At 41.2% G+C, this 14,121-nt stretch overlaps 1 protein-coding gene across 1 annotated transcript in view; it reads left to right on the top strand.

Annotated features, from left to right (window-relative positions):
* LOC124625544 (DNA repair protein RAD51 homolog 1) overlaps positions 1-14,121 on the top strand; it is a 76,465-nt gene that overhangs the window by 43,607 nt on the left and 18,737 nt on the right. The window lies entirely within an intron of this gene.

Raw genomic sequence — 14,121 nt, 5'->3', positions numbered from 1 at the left:
TTCCTTTGGAAACGGGGAGAAACTGTTTCTACAACTAACATTTGTAAATGTACTTTACATTTGCTGAGGTAACATGTGATAAATATTCAGAACCCTTAGCATGTTGGCATATAGTGCACGTGCTCATTGTCCCTTGGTATTAAAAAAGTAATCTTCCTGTCGACGTTCTAGCTCTAACAAATGGTTCTAAAAAGAAAGTGCAAAGGAGATGTGCTGGCAGAATATGCAGGGAGATTCTTCACTGTTGCAAATATTTTGTATGAGAATGGAAATAAAGGAAAGCACTTCACATGCCTGCATCCTTGTGATGACCTGGTTTTCTGTTATTGCATGTGAAATGGGGCTGTTTGTTGAGTATGGGATATTAGTGGGAGCTGTTGGATATGTGCAGTGTTGTTTTGAGCTTTTACCAAGGGAGCCACTCTGTTGTCCATATGTTACAGAGCAACAAAGAGATGAGGAATATGTGCATTTTGCTACACTATATTGCAGAGACTGAAGCCAAACATTTGCAAAAAGAAATACTTAGATAACTGTGAATGTCTTCAGCAGTTATTTGTTATTTTCGTAGTGTCCACTGATCATTGATGTGTTTTCCACAAATTGTCTCATTGTGCTTAAAGAAGTTCATGGTCATTAAACTGACTAAGAAAGGGGACATACATTGCCCTTTACTTAGTAAATGTGAATGGCAATGTTATGAAGCCCTAGTGTCACAAGTCCCTACTGTTTGTAAGGTGAAGTTATGATAGATTAATAAAACAATATCCCTTACACTATATTTGCAAGATTTGATATTTGTAAAAGAAACCAACCCTGGAGTGTACTAACATATAATCTGGATCGAGATTGTAGTCTACGTCTGGAATTTCTTGAAAAATGAAACAAATGACAGTTTACCAGTCCATCAGCTGATTTGCTTATAGCTTATATAAACTTGCATTCAGCTGACTGAAGGTTCCAGCACCCTATGAAAGTGGCTTCTGATCACCAAACCATTTGATTGATTTGAAGGAGCTCTATTCTGTACCATGTCATGGTCTCTCTCTGGCTGCTTGTAGTTTCTTCCTCTTACTGTCATAAGCTTGAATTCTGTGACTTTTTCTTATTACTTCCATTGTAAATACTTTATGGTTAAAGGAGACCACTCACTAAAAAGAAACAGCTTGAGTTGTTGATAGGCACACACATAAGAAGGAAAACTTGCTAGCTTCTGGCATTATCTTTTTACGAGCTAGAGTGCACACACACACGAGCATGTGTGTGTGCCTATGCCCATACATAGTACCAGCTAAACTGACAGTGCTAATGTTGAGGGGTGGGTGGGTTCAGAAGGAAGCCAGCTGGGAATGCGAGACGTAGGGCTGGTAGGTGTAATTGTTGTAGCCGGTGGGAAGAGGCACATGCTGAAGATGACATGAGGATGTGAACTGGGGGGGGGGGGGGGGGTGATGGGATGGAGGAAGGGGAACTGTTGGGTGCAGGGGTAGTAAGTTGCCTGAAATTGAGGCCAGGATGATCATGGGAGCGTAGGATGTGTTCTAAGGATAACTTACTTTGTGTGGTTCAGAGAAGCTGGTGATGGAGAGGAGGATTCAGATCGTTCAGGTTGTGAAGCAGCCATTGGAATTGAGCATGTTTTGCTACAGGTTGGTCACATTTGTTCTTGACAGTAGTTTGGTGTTGGCCATTCATTCTGGTAGACAGCTGATTGGCAGTCATACCAATATAAAAGGGTGTGCAGTGTTTTCAGCAGAGCTGGTATATGATATAATTGCTTTCTGGTGGCATGGCCTCCGATTGGGTAGGATAAGCTTGTGACATGACTATAGTAGGAAGTGCTGTGTGCGTGGATTGATCAGATCTTGCACCTTGGTCTGCTATAGGGATGTGATCCCTGTGACAAGAGGTTGGGATTGGTAGTGGCTTGGGGATGGACTAGAATATTCTGTATAGTCTGTTCGAAATTACTGTAGTGTTGACTCTGTGACAGGAATGAGTGGAGTGCAAAACAGAGTTGCCACGTCCCGTACAGAACATAAATGTAATCTTACATTTTGTTCAACTTCCTCAAACAGTCAAACTACTCACTTTATGAATATGGAATTTGTATCATTGTGTTCTGGAACGGTTACAATATATTTTGTTATCTGCAACAACAAATTATTAAGATGATACATGGACAGTTTATGAAAATGGATTTCGTTGGTTGATTGATTTGGGGGAGGGGACGAAACAGCGATGTCATCGGTCCTAGTGAATTAGTTAAGGATGGGGAAGGAAGCCAGCCATGCCCTTTCAAGGAACCATCCCAGCATTTGCCTGAAGCGATTTGGGGAAATCACAGTAAACCTAAACCAGGATAGCCGGATGCGGGTTTCAACAGTCATCCTCTCGAATGCAAGTCCAGTGTGCAAACCACCATGCTACCTTGCTCGTTATGCATTTCACCATGACTACACTAAATTTTCGTCATGCTGGAACCTTTTTTGCTATCTAAATTAGGTGAATACATTGTTGCTGTTGTTGTTGTGTTGTTGTTGTTGTTGTTGTGGTCTTCAGTCATGAGACTGGTTTGATGCAGCTCTCCATGCTACTCTATCCTGTGCAAGCTTCTTCATCTCCCAGTACTTACTGCAACCTACATCCTTCTGAATCTGCTTAGTGTATTCATCTCTTGGTCTCCCTCTACGATTTTTACCCTCCACGCTGCCCTCCAATGCTAAATTTGTGATCCCTTGGTGCCTCAGAACATGTCCTACCGAGCGGTCCCTTCTTCTTGTCAAGTTGTGCCACAAACTCCTCTTCTCCCCAATTCTGTTCAATACCTCCTCATTAGTTATGTGATCTACCCATCTAATCTTCAGCATTCTTCTGCAGCACCACATTTCGAAAGCTTCTATTCTCTTCTTGTCCAAACTATTTATTGTCCATGTTTCACTTCCATACATGGCTACACTCCATACAAATACTTTCAGAAACGACTTCCTGAAACTTAAATCAATACTCAATGTTAACAAATTTCTGTTCTTCACAAACTCTTTCCTTGCCATTGCCAGTCTACATTTTATATCCTCTCTACTTCGACCATCATCAGTTATTTTGCTCCCCAAATAGCAAACCTCCTTTACTACTTTAAGTGTCTCATTTCCTAATCTAATTCCCTCAGCATCACCCGACTTAATTCGACTACATTCCATTATCCTCATTTTGCTTTTGTTGATGTTCATCTTATATCTTCCTTTCAAGACACTGTCCATTCCATTCAACTGCTCTTCCAAGTCCTTTGCTGTCTCTGACAGAACTACTATGTCATCGGCGAACCTCAAAGTTGTTATTTCTTCTCCATGGATTTTGATACCTACTCCGAATTGTTCTTTTGTTTCCTTTACTGCTCGCTCAATATACAGATTGAATAGCATCAGGGAGAGGCTACAACCCTGTCTCACTCCCTTCCCAACCACTGCTTCCCTTTCATGTCCCTCGACTCTTATAACTGCCATCTGGTTTCTGTACAAATTGTAAATAGCCTTTTGCTCCCTGTATTTTACCCCTGTCACCTTTAGAATTTGAAAGAGAGTATTCCAGTTAACATTGTCAAAAGCTTTCTCCAAGTCTACAAATGCTAGAAATGTAGGTTTGCCTTTCCTTAATCTTTCTTCTAAGATAAGTCGTAGGGTCAGTATTGCCTCACGTGTTCCAACATTTCTACGGAATCCAAACTGATCTTCCCCGAGGTTGGCTTCTACCAGTTTTTCCATTCGTCTGTAAAGAATTCGCGTTAGTATTTTGCAGCCGTGACTTATTAAACTGATAGTTCAGTAATTTTCACATCTGTCAAAACCTGCTTTCTTTGGGATTGGTATTATTATATTCTTCTTGAAGTCTGAGGGTATTTTGCCTGTCTCATACATCTTGCTCACCAGATGGTAGAGTTTTGTCAGGACTGGCTCTCCCAAGGCTGTCAGTAGTTCTAATGGAATGTTGTCTACTCCCGGGGCCTTGTTTCGACTTAGATCTTTCAGTGCTCTGTCAAACTCTTCACGCAGTATCGTATGTCCCATTTCATATTCATCTACCTCCTCTTCCACTTTCATAATATTGTCCTCAAGAACATCGCCCCTGTATAGACCCTCTATATACTCCTTCCACCTTACTGCTTTCCCTTCTTTGCTTAGAACTGGGTTTCCAGCTGAGCTCTTGATATTCATACAAGTGGTTCTCTTTTCTCAAAAGGTCTCTTTAATTTTCCTGTATGGAGTATCTACCTTACCCCTCGTGAGATAAGCCTCTACATCCTTACATTTGTCCTCTAGCCATCCCTGCTTAGCCATTTTGCACTTCCTGTCAATCTCATTTTTGAGACATTTGTATTCCTTTTTGCCTGCTTCACTTACTGCATTTTTGTATTTTCAATGTCTCTTCTGTTAACCAAGGATTTCTACTAGCCCTCGTCTTTTTACCTACTTGATCCTCTGCTGCCTTCACTATTTCATTCCTCAAAGCTACCCATTCTTCTTCTACTGTATTTCTTTCCCCCATTCCCGTCAATTGTCCCCTTATGGTCTCCCTGAAACTCTTTACAACCTCTGGTTCTTTCAGTTTATTCAGGTCCCATGTCCTTAAATTCCCACCTTTTTGCAGTTTCTTCAGTTTTAATCTACATTAATCTAGATTGTGGTCAGACTCCACATCTGCCCCTGAAAATGTCTTACAATTTAATACCTGGTTCCTAAATCTCTGTCTTACCATTATATAATCTATCTGAAACCTCTAGTATCTCCAGGGTTTTTCCATGTATACAGCCTTCTTTCATGATTCTTGAACCAAGTGTTAGCTATGATTAAGTTATATTCTGTGCAAAATTCTACCAGGCGGCTTTACCTTTCATTTCTCTCCCCCAATCCATATTCACCCACTATGTTTCCTTCTCTCCCTTTTCCTACTCTCGAATTCCAGTAACCCATGACTATTAAATTTTCGTCTCCCTTCACTGCCTGAATAATTTCTTTTATCTCATCATCAATTTCTTCATCTGCAGAGCTAGTTGGCATATAAACTTGTACTACTGTAGTAGGCGTGGGCTTCGTGCCTATCTTGGCGACAATAATGCGTTCAATATGCTGTTTGTAGAAGCTTACCTGCACTCCTATTTTTTTAATTCATTGTTAAACCTACTCCTGCATTACCCCTATTTGATTTTGTATTTATAACCCTGTATTCAGCTGACCAAAAGTCTTGTTCCTCCTGCCACCGAACTTCACTAATTCCCACTATACCTAACTTTAACCTATCCATTTCCTTTTTTAAATTTTCTAACCTACCTGCCCGATTAAGGGATCTGACATTCCATGCTCCGATCCATAGAACGCCAGTTTTCTTTCTCCTGAAAACAATGTCCACTTGAGTAGTCCCGGCCCGGAGATCCAAATGGGGGACTAGTTTACCTCCAGAATATTTTACCCAAGAGGACGCCATCATCATTTAATCATACAGTAAAGCTGCATGCCTTCGGGAAAAATTACAGCTGTAGTGTCCCCTTGCTTTCATTATATGGGCTAATGACTAGGAAAACCTTTGCTCTTTCCTTCATGACCTCAACACCTACTCCCAAGTCTGCTTCACCTGGTCCTTCTCAACTCAGCAAGTCACCTTCCTGGATGTCAATATCTTCCTCTCAGATGGCTCCATAAATATATCTCTTAGTGTCAAGTGCACCAGCCACCAGCAATACCTCCACTTTGACAGCTGTCATGCATTCTATGCCAATAAGGCTTTTCCTTAGAGTCTGACCATGCATGTATGCTGCATTGAAGTGGCAAGTGATAGTTGTTGAAATATACTGATAACATTACCAGATTCTTTATTGACAGGCAGTGTCCTCTATAGCTCATCCATAAACAAATCTCCCTTGCCATCTCCTCCTCTGACACAAGTAAACCTGTTAATCAGCCACCAACCAGCTCTATTGTGATCACCCACTATCATCCTGGCCTTGAAAAGCTCAACCACATCTTCAGCAGGGTGTTCACTACGTGTCATTGTGCTCTGTCCATCCCAATGCCATTCCTGCGCCCCATGGATCATTCTGTTCTGGACAATACAGGTACAGGACCTGCCCCCATACACACACCTGCTATCTCCTGCCAAGTCTAGTCAGCATTTCCTATCCTATAAAAGGGAGGGCCACCTGTGAAAGGATTAATGTTGTATGTCAGCTGTGCTGCAATTACTGTGTCACATTTTGTGTGGGCACAGCAGGTAACCAAATGTTTATTCACCAGAATGACCACTGCCCAACTGTGGCTAACTACAAACTTAAACCTTCCAGTTGCTGAACATTGTGCACACCATAACACAATTTACTATAATGACTGCTTCACTACATGTGTTATTTGTATGATCTCTTCCAGCACAAGTTTTCCTGAGCTACGAAGTGGGAATTCACTCTTCTGCATACAGTCTTAACAGTCCTAACCTAAACCTTCACTAACCTGATTCCCACTGCTTCACATTACCTTTTCCCTATTCTCTTCTGTCACTGTCACATCACCCCTTCCCCGCCCAGATGATGTACTGCCTTCTTCCACCACTGTTCCACTCTCTCCCTCCCTTCCTCCATCTCGCCCCCCTCCCTCCATCTTGCCCCCCTCCTATTTCTTCACTTAGTACTCCATTTTCTAGTGTCCGCAGCTCCCCTAACTATCTCCAAATGACAATATGTTAACTGAAATAGCAATAGTGAACTGCAAATAAAAAAAGAGAATCAATAAACAAATGCATAGCAACTGAAATACCAAAATGTAAAACAAAAATGTTATTAATCTGCACACCATATAAAAAAATTAAAATAATTTCAAAAGAGGAAGATGCAATAGGCAGTGACTTAAGTTGGTTTGCCTAATAGCTTTATAATTAGAAAATAGCAAAATTATCAGTACTGTTTTAAGGATATCAGTTCACTGTTAAAGTGGATTTCCAAAGTTCAAAAAGTCTTGAGGAAGTGAAATTTTCTGATTGGAATAGTTTGTAGACTACACAGTTATTTTAGTAAAAATTTGCATATTTGGAAACAGAAAAATCGGGACTATAAAACTGTGGTACTAAATTCTGGAAATAATTACTTTTAAGATTTTAGCACCACAGAAAACAAACATTTTGAAATATGATGTCCTCTGAAAAAATGTAGAGGAGAGTAACAGCTTTTAAATGAGCTGCACCCATCTAGAAACAAACTTTGTTTATATCATCAAACGTATCACCTTCCCTTGGTTTACATCTACAGTAAATCACTAATATTTCTTTAAGTAAAATATTTCCGTATAATCTAACCATACTGTAGTCACTGGTAATCAGGAAATGTGAGTGTGTTCAATAAGGAATGTAACACTTCTTTTGTAGGCCAGTTTTTGTTGACAAAATGCAAAATGTATTGTGAGACATCATGGAGTATTCCTGCTTCAACTACTATAGTTTCATAAAGTTCTGATTAGTGATGGTGCTATATGTTGTCTTCAAAATGGTTTCTGTAACGGAGGTATGTTCCAGGCAGAGAGATGTCATTGAGTTTCTTTTGACAGTGGAAAACCAGGGCATCACAGGTATTTATGAGTGTTTGCACAATGTCTACGGAGAGACATGGGAGTGAACAAAAGAATGGTGAGTCATTAGGTGAGCCGTCTGTCATCATCACAACTAGGTCACAGAAACCTGTCCGATCTTCCCACGTGCCAGCTGGCCACACACAGCTTTGACTCCTGCAATGTTCGAACAAGCGGACACTTTCTTCAAGGTGATTGACAGATCACAATCAAACACCTTGCTGCACAACAGGATGTCCCTGTTGGTAGGGCTGATAAACTCATCCACCAGCGGGGATGCTCAAAGGTGTGTGCCCACTGGCTTCCTTGACAACTAACGGTAGATCATAAGGAGCCATGAAGGACCATCCGTACAGACTTGCTTGTGCATTATGAGGCTGATTGTGGTTATTTTTTGTCGAACATCATCACAGGCGATGAAACATTGGTTCATCACTTTGAAGCAGAAACAAAACCGCAATCCATGGAGTGGCACCACATCACTTCTCCTTTGAAGAAAAAGTTCAGAACTGCAACCTCAGCTGGTAAAGTCATGGCGACTCTTCTGGGACTTGGAAGGGGTTATTCTGTCTGATGTGCTTCCTCGTGGTGCAATGATCAACTCTGAAGTGTATTTTGGTACCCTCAGGAAATTGAAGAAGCAACTTCAGCATGTTTGTTGTCACAAAGATGCAAACTAACTTCTCCTTTTCCATGACAATGGAAGGCCTCACAAGGGTCTGTGCACCCAGGAGCAGCTCACAAACTTCATTGGACTGTTCTTCCTCATCCACCCCGCAGCTTGGATCTCATACATTCCAAATTCCACCAGTTTGGCCCAATGAAGGATGCATCCTACGGGAAGCAATATGTGAAGGTGGAGAGGGCCATTGATGAAGCAAGACATTTATTTATTTATTTATTTCATGTTCCGTAGATCCAGTTAGTGAGTCAATCACGAGGATATGGAACGTGTCAAATTGTACAGGGTTCAATTGAAACTTACAATAAATACAAGGGCTATTCAATGCCAAAATGTACATAGTTTAAGTAAGACATACTATAAATACAGTAGTAGATACAATGTCAGCTAGATAACATAACAACCATTTAACAGAAAAAGGAGTTTCAAATAAAGGTTAAAGATAAGAGCACAAAGTTAAATCAGATATTAGGCCTACAAGAGTAAATACAGGTACAGCCAATTTGTTGTTACAAAAAGTGTGCTAATGCTCAAATGCACAATAAAATCAATTGAACTACTTCTAGACACAATAAGTTTAGTGATGGTATACATTTTCTTTCAGATATCCATCCACAGTATAAAAGATTTCTCTGTCAGGCAATCTTTGAGAACTTGTTTAAATTTTGGCAGTTCTGTATGAACACATTTGATATGTAGTGGTAGAGCATTGAACAGCTTAATGCTGGAGTAGTAAACTCCTTTTGGTACCAGAGTGAGACGTTTCATTTCGAAATGTAGATTGTTTTTGTTTCTGGTGTTATAGCCATGGAATTTACTGTTGTCTTGGTAGATAGAATAATTTTTGCACACGGAGGTCAGCAAGGAAAAAATATACTGGGAGGCAGTTGTTAGGATACCTATCTTCCGAAACAAGTGCCTGCAAGAGTGTCTTTGATGGACCCCACACATTATTCTGATTGCTTTTTTCTGGATGGTGAAAACTTTTTTTGCAATTGGTTGGTACCCCCAGAATATGGTAGCATATGACATCAATGAGTGGAAGTAGCCAAAGGAGGCAACCTTAAAGGTGTTAACTTCAGCCACTGAAGAAATTACCCGTAATGCAAATGTTGCCGAGCTAAGTTTTTTACATAGATGAAGAATGTGAACTGACCAATTATTTGCTGTCTATGTAAGCACCCAGGAATTTTGTATCTTCAACTTTCTGCATTGGTTGATCTCTACATTTTATGTTAATTTCATCAAGATTACTTTGTGATGTATGGAACCTCATATAATGAGTTTTATCTGCATTGAGTGAGAGACCATTTGAGGCGAATCAATTTAAGATGTCATTAAAAACAGTATTTGTAGTTTGTTCAAGATCGTGATCAATCAGATCATCAATTAGAATTGTGGTATCATCAGATCATCAATTAGAATTGTGGTGCTGTTTGTCTCAGAAAAAAGAGGAAGATCATTAATAAAGATGAGGAAAAGCAGTGGGCCCAAAACGGAGCCTTGAGGCACACCACACGTTATCATGCCCCATTCAGACGAGGCAGGTTCTCCATAAGAGCCATTTAGCATTACAGTCTGCTTCTGATCCTGTAGATATGATTGTAGCCACAAGCCAACAGTACCACCTAAACCATAGTATTCTGCCTTTTTCAAAAGAATTTGGTGGTTTACACAGTCAAAGGCTTTCGTAAGATCACAAAAAATACCCACTGGAGACATTTTTTTGTTAATGGCTTCCAGAACTTGGTTGCTGAAAGAGAATATTGCCTGTTCAGTACAAAGACCGGCACGAAAACCAAATTGATTTTTGCTTAAGATACTGTGGAAGTTGAGATGGTCAACAATCCTTCTGTGCATGAGTTTTTCAAGAATTTTCGAGAAGGTAGTTAATAGGGATATTGGGCGATAGTTTGTAACAATGCTTTTATCACCTTTTTTTTAAAGAGAGGAATCACTACAGCCAACTTTAGTCTGTCAGGGACAATCCCTTCTTGTAGGGATGTATTGTATATGTTGCATAAGACGGGACTAACAAATTTATAACAGTGTTTCAGTATTTTACCAGAAATATTGTCCACACCAGCAGAATTTTTATTTTTTAATGATCTAATTACTCTTATGACTTCGCTTACAGTAACTGGAGGTAAAGATAACTGTGGGATTCTGTTGCTAATAGCTTTCTGTAGGAGGGACAATGATTCTTCCATAGAACCATTACAGCCTGTCTTCTCTGCTGCTCTCAAAAAGTGGTTATTAAATATTTCTGAAACCAACTCAGGTTTCTTTATGATACTGTCCCCTATTTTAATTTCTACCTGAGACATGTTCCCTGTTGTCCTGCCAGTTTCCCTCTTTATTACATTCCTTATAGTTTTAATTTTATATTCTGAGCTTTCAATTTCTGATTTTATGCACATTTAGATTTATTTATAACCTTCTTGAGAATGCTACGGTAAAGTTTGTAGTGTTGTCGTTTCTTTGGATCATTACAAGTCCTGAGAGAACTGTATAACATCCTCTTTGTTCTACAAGATGTTATTATCCCTGTAGTGATCCAAGACTTCTTGGCATTGCCTATATGACTATTTCTAACTACATTTTTGGGAAAGATGGACTCAAATACAGACATATATTCATTTAAAAATGAATTGTACTTTTTGTTTAAATCTGTTTCCCTATAAACTGGTCTCCAATCTATCTCTCTTAGGCTATCATCGAATTTTTTAAGGCCCTGTTCATTTATTATCCTAAAAGATTTCCAAGAATGCTCAAAACTCTTGCACACACTGATGTAATTGAGCCTAAGCAATTGACCACCATGATCAGAAAGGCCAAGGATTGTATGTACAGTGATCTCATAGCGTTTAGACTTACCTATAATTATATTATCTATCAGACTTTTACTGTTAACAGTAACCCTAGTTGGGAAATGTACTATTGCCATCAGATTGTAAGACTCCATTAAATGTACTAAATCAGCTTTACTATTGCTCTCATTTAGGAAATCAACATTAAAGTCACCAGTAATTATCAAGTTCTTGGACTTTGAGTACAGTATGGATAATAATTGCTTCCAATATCAGCCAGTAGAGTGGTACTGTGCAAGCAAGCAGATCCTACCAGTAATGTGGCGTAAGGCTATTGGATTGGATGGAGATTATATTGAAAAATAGGGTTTTTTAGCCAAAACAGTGACGAATAATAGGGTGTACTGGAATCCCAAATAAAACCAACCTGCTTTCAGTACAAAATGTGTTGTATTACTTTGTAATAAAAGTTTTATGAATCCCTGCTTGAATAAGAAATTGGATTTTTTGTGTAACTATTGTACCCATTGTTTTTGTGAATGTTTATTAAAGTTTTTATGTGTATTATTAACAAAAATACACTCCTGGAAATGGAAAAAAGAACACATTGACACCGGTGTGTCAGACCCACCATACTTGCTCCGGACACTGCGAGAGGGCTGTACAAGCAATGATCACACGCACGGCACTGCGGACACACCAGGAACCGCGGTGTTGGCCGTCGAATGGCGCTAGCTGCGCAGCATTTGTGCACCGCCGCCGTCAGTGTCAGCCAGTTTGCTGTGGCATACGGAGCTCCATCGCAGTCTTTAACACTGGTAGCATGCCGCGACAGCGTGGACGTGAACCGTATGTGCAGTTGACGGACTTTGAGCGAGGGCGTATAGTGGGCATGCAGGAGGCCGGGTGGACGTACCGCCGAATTGCTCAACACGTGGGGCGTGAGGTCTCCACAGTACATCGATGTTGTCGCCAGTGGTCGGCGGAAGGTGCACGTGCCCGTCGACCTGGGACCGGACCGCAGCGACGCACGGATGCACGCCAAGACTGTAGGATCCTACGCAGTGCCGTAGGGGACCGCACCGCCACTTCCCAGCAAATTAGGGACACTGTTGCTCGTGGGGTATCGGCGAGGACCATTCGCAACCGTCTCCATGAAGCTGGGCTACGGTCCCGCACACCGTTAGGCCGTCTTCCGCTCACGCCCCAACATCATGCAGCCCGCCTCCAGTGGTGTCGCGACAGGCGTGAATGGAGGGAGGAATGGAGACGTGTCGTCTTCAGCGATGAGAGTCGCTTCTGCCTTGGTGCCAATGATGGTCGTATGCGTGTTTGGCGCCGTGCGGGTGAGCTCCACAATCAGGACTGCATACAACCGAGGCACACAGGGCCAACACCCGGCATCATGGTGTGGGGAGTGATCTCCTACACTGGCCGTACACCGCTGGTGATCGTCGAGGGGACACTGAATAGTGCACGGTACATCCAAACCGTCATCGAACCCATCGTTCTACCATTCCTAGACCGGTAAGGGAACTTGCTGTTCCAACAGGACAATGCACGTCCGCATGTATCCCGTGCCACCCAACGTGCTCTAGAAGGTGTAAGTCAACTACCCTGGCCAGCAAGATCTCCGGATCTGTCCCCCATTGAGCATGTTTGGGACTGGATGAAGCGTCGTCTCACGCAGTCTGCACGTCCAGCACGAACACTGGTCCAACTGAGGCGCCAGGTGGAAATGGCATGGCAAGCCGTTCCACAGGACTACATCCAGCATCTCTACGATCGTCTCCATGGGAGAATAGCAGCCTGCATTGCTGCGAAAGGTGGATATACACTGTACTAGTGCCGACATTGTGCATGCTCTGTTGCCTATGTCTATGTGCCTGTGGTTCTGTCAGTGTGATCATGTGATGTATCTGACCCCAGGAATGTGTCAATAAAGTTTCCCCTCCCTGGGACAATGAATTCACGGTGTTCTTATTTCAATTTCCAGGAGTGTATATCAGAAAGGGGGAAAAAATAATATTGACATCAGGACTTGTACCTATAAGAACAAGTAGGATAGTCTCATCTTGCTTTCCAAATGTGTGTGTTTCTTATTTATGTTTCTATGATGACTATCACGCTGAAAATTGTAGTGTGTGCCTTTCAGTCCTAACTCCTTCCCCCCCCCCCCCTCCCCCCCTCCCAGTTTCATTTTGGCTTTATACTGTGCATTTCTTGCTTAGCACTACTGATTTGTCCCATTAATGAATCTCCTAGGCCATAGTTCTATCAGATTTGCCAGTTGACTGATCTGCTTTAACCTGTTTTTGCTTCCTTATTTTTCTATATTCTTCTATACTAGGTGAACTGACAGATCATGATTTGTTGTATGGAATCTCAAATTTCTGATTTTAAGGCACCTGCTTCCTCAGTGTTCTCTTCTTTAGCTTGTGCTTATTTCTTTAGCTCTTGCTTATTTCTTTGGCCCTTGGTGCATTTCCTTTCATTCTTGTGAGCTGCATTCTGAAATTATTCTATCATCTTACCTTAATATTTCTCTATGGCTGTGGTGGTGGATCATACTGTACATATCAAGTCATTATAAACATCAGCACATCCATCCTTAGACTCCTAAGAAGTTTTTGTATTAGTATTATGATGGAAAGTCTATAGTGGAATACAGGTATAGGAGTAGTAAAGTAAAAACTCACTGAATTGTTGGGCACTGTCAACAAGTACATGAAAAAGACGGAGAAAATTGTTAGCTTTCAAACAAATCCTTTATCAGAGCAATAGAGTACACACACACACACACACACACACACACACACACACACACACACACACACACATATCTGCATTTTCCTGGATGACTACATTGTGCCAGCACAGCGGCTTGAATGGGGAGAGGAGAGAAAGTATACAACAAATAGGAGGGAGGTTTGGGGAAGAGTAGGTGACAGCTAGTTGGCAGCAGACATGCACTTATCAGTGATTCAATGCCTCATCTACACAGTGAGTTGTTACCTTTACTCATTCC

Source organism: Schistocerca americana, chromosome 1, assembly GCF_021461395.2.
Source record: "Schistocerca americana isolate TAMUIC-IGC-003095 chromosome 1, iqSchAmer2.1, whole genome shotgun sequence".
Lineage (NCBI taxonomy): Eukaryota > Metazoa > Arthropoda > Insecta > Orthoptera > Acrididae > Schistocerca > Schistocerca americana.
Note: the sequence above shows the minus strand (reverse complement) of the source record. Positions and strands in the feature narration are given on the sequence as shown.